This window comes from Halichoerus grypus, chromosome 4 (assembly GCF_964656455.1).
Source record: "Halichoerus grypus chromosome 4, mHalGry1.hap1.1, whole genome shotgun sequence".
NCBI classification, from domain to species: Eukaryota; Metazoa; Chordata; class Mammalia; order Carnivora; family Phocidae; genus Halichoerus; species Halichoerus grypus.
In genome coordinates, this window is record NC_135715.1 from 36,672,536 (window position 1) to 36,678,274 (window position 5,739).

The following is a 5,739-nucleotide window of genomic DNA, read 5'->3' on the forward strand; positions in this document are numbered from 1 at the left end:
GACATCATAAATGTCAAGTTGGAAAAAGATGTGTACAGTCCTCCCTTTGAGCCAATTATGAACAGTCTCTCTTAGCAGGCTTCAGTACCCATCAGTCCTTGAATATCTTGTCTCACTATTTTCAGATAATATAGCAATAGCTTTGGCTTATTCTTGTAGATCTTTGGTGGGGGCTGGGACTAAGTAGGGTACATTACAAGAACTACAGTGAAATGGAGACTAGTATTCCCTATAGGTAAATACCACTCTACACTGGCCGGATAATTAGGTCAGAATCAGTGTACTTGCCAATCATAAAGGTGTTGAGGTATTACAATGAGGATGGAGACTAAGGTGATACGGAGGAAATAGTTTTTGAAAATAAGATCCAAGGGGTGTCTGGGTGGCTCAGTTGGTTAAGCATCTGCCTTCAGCTCAGGTCATGATCCCAGGGTCCTGGGATTGAGCCCTCTGTCGGAGCTCCCTGCTCAGCAGAGAGCCTGCTTCTCCCTTTCCCCCTGCTCATCCTCTCTCTATCACTATCTCTCTGTCTGTCTTAATAATAATATAGATAAATAATAAATAAATAAAATCTTTAAAAAAATATAAATAAATAATAAATAAATAAAATCTTTAAAAAAAAAAAAGATCCAAGGCGCTGAGCAGCACATTTCTGGACTAATCCTCTATATGCAGTTTGAAGTCATGAGGAGGTAAAAGCAGGAGGAGGGGGAGAGAAATATTGTGAGCCAGATGCCAAAGGTTTTAATGTCTGAATGAGACAACCAGGAAGTCTGAATATGAAGTATTACATAAGATAGAAGTGGTATCTCATATGTGCTTCATTGGAACAAATTCTTTTGTAGGATAAAAATTTTTGCAAATGGAGAAATGAGGAAACCTACACTAGCTCCATCTTTGCCTGGTGCCTAAAAGCTTTCACTTGAAAGGCATACTAAGCGAGCAGTATCATTGAGGTCTATCTAGGTTAAGAAGACAAAGGAACTTTCAGAAAAGAGGTAAAGATATTGGAGGTTTGTTAAAATGTTCAAGAGGGTGAGGAATGATGTGGAATTGGGATATACTAGAAGTTATATAGAGCATCATGGAGTATAAATCAAAGCAAAGAAGGATGGACTTGGGAGCCTAGAACTTGTGGCCTTAAATAAATGGACATTAGTATATGGGTTTAGACCTGAGGGTGTCTTAAAGTTATGCAATCTATTATCTCTAAGAGGATATTTAAAACATCCATGCAGCTGTTCTCTCCTGCAGTTAATGACTACTGGACTGGTGGAAGGGCAATCCCATTGGAAATATTAGGTATTCAGGTGACCATCCTTTCTGGAAGTCATGAGGAAAGATCTAGAAATGAACAAAGAGAGAAAGTTCATATACAATAAAGTTCCTTCATTGTGAGCATCAGAATGCCCCTATTTTTCATCCAAAAGTATTTCCTCTTTTTAACACACAATTTCCATGAAATTGATATCTAACAAGAAATATGAAAACTTTTTAATGTACATGTAAATGTATCCAACTAATTATATGGAAAAATACAGTTTTCAATATAGTATTTCATAAATATAGTAACTGGAAATTTTAGTAGAAACTTTTGATTAGTCTGTAAGGGTAAAATATCAGACATTATGTATGATAAGTGATATCAACATAAGTTGTTTTAACCCATTCCCTACTTATATAATTTTTCACTTGTAAGGTGGGCTGTAAAGATTAACAAAATTTCTTTGTAGCAGTGCCAATTTTCAGGTTAGCATTTGAATTCAAAGAGGAGATATTGAAATTCTGATCAGTATGTACTAAGCCTACAGTTTAACCCTAGTTGCCGCTGATTTAACTATGATGCAATAATGACAGCTTTCTCACTGAGAGGAGCCATTGGTAACTATACCCACGCCATGGACACTGCTCTTCTGACCTCGTCACCAAAGAGTAAAATAGTTTATTTCACCTAAATACTATGGCAGGGAATTTGTAGAGCAAGGACTCTTTTCTATGAACAATAAAATATCAAAATTAGTGTGTAGGAAATAAAGCCACATATTCATAAATCCCTAGAACACCAAGTTGGTCGTTCTCTTGCCTGCAGGCTTCTTCCATATCCTTTGAGGTAGAAACAATGATAAAGGCTTTGTGTTTCTTCTCTGTCCCAATTGGACTGCACATCTGTCAAGCATACATCTACAAATTTGCTTTTCAGTCTTCTCCAAGGCTGATTATTTTGTTTAAATGGTGATTATAAGTTCCAAGAAACAGTGGTCAGCAAACTGTTTTCAGGCAGGTAGTCTTTCTTAAGGAATGAAGTAATAGTGTTTTATCTTTTTTTATACTCTATGGAATCATTAAAATCCTTTTTTTTCACTTTTTATACATAAGTGTAAATGTCTTGCTTAATAGAGTGCTAATTACAGGTATTCAATAAATGTATGTTGGTCTTTTGCTGATGTGGCAGCACCTAGGGAAGACAAAAAAGTGTTCTCTTCCTATAGTTTTCTTATTCTCCCATTCCCCCACACCAGACAAAAATCAGAAAGAGATATAAACTTCAGTTATATTCAATAGATCCCATTAAATATTTACCCTGAATTAAGTGCTCAAATTTGCAATGATGAAAAATAAGGTACCACACCAGCCCTCTATGTAGTCCATACTCTAGTGGCCTATAGCTACATATGTAACTCTAATAAATCCATGAGTCCATGTGACTCAGTTTTTGCATAATTATTTTTAAAGAGCATTCAATTAGATCAATTATCAACATTAACACGTCTGAAGAATCCATTTCTACCTTCCCCAATTTACATTCATTATGAACTGCTCCACACATTCACATTCCAAACTCCGAAACCCCTGTTTAAGCTTGGAGACTCTTTCTCACTCCTTCCTTTCTTTCTTTAACACATTCATAAGGTAGAACAGCCTCCCTCCCAGCAAGCAAAAGGAGGACAATAACTGAAAGTAAAAATAAAGAGAAAGCGGGAAAGCTGGTTAACACTCAATTTCTGTATTATCCACTGTTTTTAAAATTCCTCATATTTGATTATCACCGAACTAAGCATAGAACTTTATCACCGAAATAAGCATAAAAGCACAGGATATTCTTCTACAATATATATATTTTTTTACAATACATATGAACAAAGTATACAAAACTTTATATTTCAATAAGATCAAGTTTTGAGACAAATATTTCCATTGTGCTGTTAATTTCTTACAATATTCATCCAATGTCTTTGAAAGTAAAGGGCAAAACCCCTTGTGCATTCAGTGTCATGCTTTGAGCAATACATCTTTGCAGATTATTCTAGAATAATATATACCTCCAAGAATAGTGTGAAATCTAAGTAAACCCAAAATAATCATTTCCTTTTTTTTTTTTTTTTTAACTTTTGAGAACTTTATTTAGTTTCCAGGACCAGATACTGAGTACTGTAAATTTCCAGGCTTTTGACTTCAATCCCAGCAACAGTATTTCACCTTCAAAAGTTTTAATGATTTTTACTGGAATGTCAATGGTCTTCACGGTTTGCTGGTTACGTTTTCAGGTCACATTTCTCCTGCTCTGTTTTATTTTTGTGCATTTTTCCAGCAAGTGTGTTTGTTGTCTTCTCCCTGAAGAATCTTATTCCACTCTTCAAGGACCTTTGCCTCTTCCAGAAGGGCTTTTTCCTCCTCTTGAAGAGCCCTATTTTCTTCTCTAAGAGCCTTGTTCTCTTCACGAAGGGCCTGTTCCTCCTTCCACAGAGCCTGTTCTTCCATCTCTAGTGCTATTCCTTCTTTCATCAGGGCTTGTTCCTGCATCTTGATTGCACTCTCCTGGTGTTGCAAGCCTTTTATCTCCTCATGGAGAGACCTTATTTCCTGAAGAGCTTTCACCTCATTCTGGAAGACCTTCTCCTGTTCTCTGAGAGCCTTGATCTGAGCTTCCAGGGCTCGATTCTGTTGCCAATAAAACTTTCTTTCTGTGTTCAAAGCATTGATTTTTTCCCCTGCTGGTTTTTGGCTCTCCGAAATCACATTTTTAAACTTCCATAGGACCTCGTTTTGCTGTCTCAAGGATTGATTTATCTCCCGGATCAACTGGTTATCCATTCGGAAGGTTTTGTTTTCTTGTCGAAGAGCTTTATTTTCTCCCCAAAGGGACTTGTTTTCTTTTCTAAGAGCCTTGTTCTCATCCCTGGACAACTTATTGTCTCTCTGAAGATTTTTTTCCACCTCATGAGACTCATGTTTGAGCTTATTTTGATCTTGGGTGCAAGAGAAAAAAGAGGAAAACAAGTGCAATATTTTGTCTCTATTTATCCACTTTGATTGAGAGACAACCATTATTTCTTAGTGTTTTATCTGAGCAAAATATATATACTCCAAGTGTTCTGGGTTCTGCCAAAGGTGAACTAATGATATTTACAACAAAAAATGGTCCTAAATTTGTTGCAAATTTGTTCATATAGAATTGGTTGTTGTGTTGACTTGTACAGGTAATATAGCAGGGATCTAAACAAGGCTCAGTCAGACCCACTGCAGGAGAAAAACAGTCAAAACATGAAGACAATTCAGTAACTTACTATTAGATTGGTGTAAAAAAGTTTAAATCTCAACACATGTAAATTGCAAATTAATAATTCTAGGATACATACCGAATAATGATCAAGGTTAATGTATTGAATTGTTTGTGTTAAACTGAGTTAAGCTCTGAGTTAAAGTACTTCTACCAAGCTAATTAATCTTCCTCTATTCATTATTTATAATTATTCTACTGGTTATTGATGTGGAAAAATATCACGTAATTATATAAACATTTCTGGCTTTGTAAGAATTAGAAAACATTTTTCAAAAAAGTTATACACCATAAATTTACCATATTTACTTAGATATTTAGTAGTGTTATCAGATATTTAAACAGACATTCATGCTTACATTTCTGTGGTCTCTGAATTCCCAGCAAGGCTGATTCCTTTTAATACTAGAAAACAACTAGGCAACATTTTATGTCATCTATAGTGATGTCATATAATGTTGACACTAATGAGATAATGGGTACTATATATATATATAGTGTTTGGCTGTTTTTTTAGTGTGTATTTTAGGAAAAATGTAAATTAAAATGTAAGGTTAGATTTAATGCTTTTCTGTATTATTAAATGAAGATGTAGTTAGTCCTTGCTTTGATGTAAATTATTATAATTAACTTCAAACATTGAGTTTTGTTATTAGCAAAGTTATTTTATTTTATCCTGGAATTGACAAATATTAGGAAACACCATACAATCAAAGGTGAAAGTATTTTAAATGATTTTAAGATCACTGATGAATAATGTGCAGTAAATAAATTTATATGTTATACCAAGAAAATAGCACTAGCAACATTTTAGTTCTAGTAATCTTATCTAAGGTGAATTTTATATTATTCAACATATGTTCACTGCTAGAATATAAAGCAGAAGAGTATAATTTTTTAAATGTAAACTTTTGATTAAATATTAAAATGTATTTACATACATGTCATGTTTTAACTATTTATACTTATAAACGTATACTTGCTTTAAGGTATAAACTTGAAAATTGAATATATAATAGCACGTATTAGACAAAACCACTCACATCTGATTAAGATTTGCCAATTTATTCACTGTGCCAGATTTCTTAGTAGCTGCTTACATTATATCTGTTTAACAAGGTTGAAGAAAAGTAATTTTTTTCACACATTTCTAACTCTGTATTTAACTTAAAAATAGTAAA

At 34.1% G+C, this 5,739-nt stretch overlaps 1 pseudogene; it reads right to left on the bottom strand.

Moving 5' to 3' along the window:
• Positions 1-3,533: 3,533 nt before the first annotated feature.
• LOC118554075 (uncharacterized) lies at positions 3,534-4,326 on the bottom strand (annotated as a pseudogene).
• Between the last annotated feature and the right edge of the window lie 1,413 nt (positions 4,327-5,739).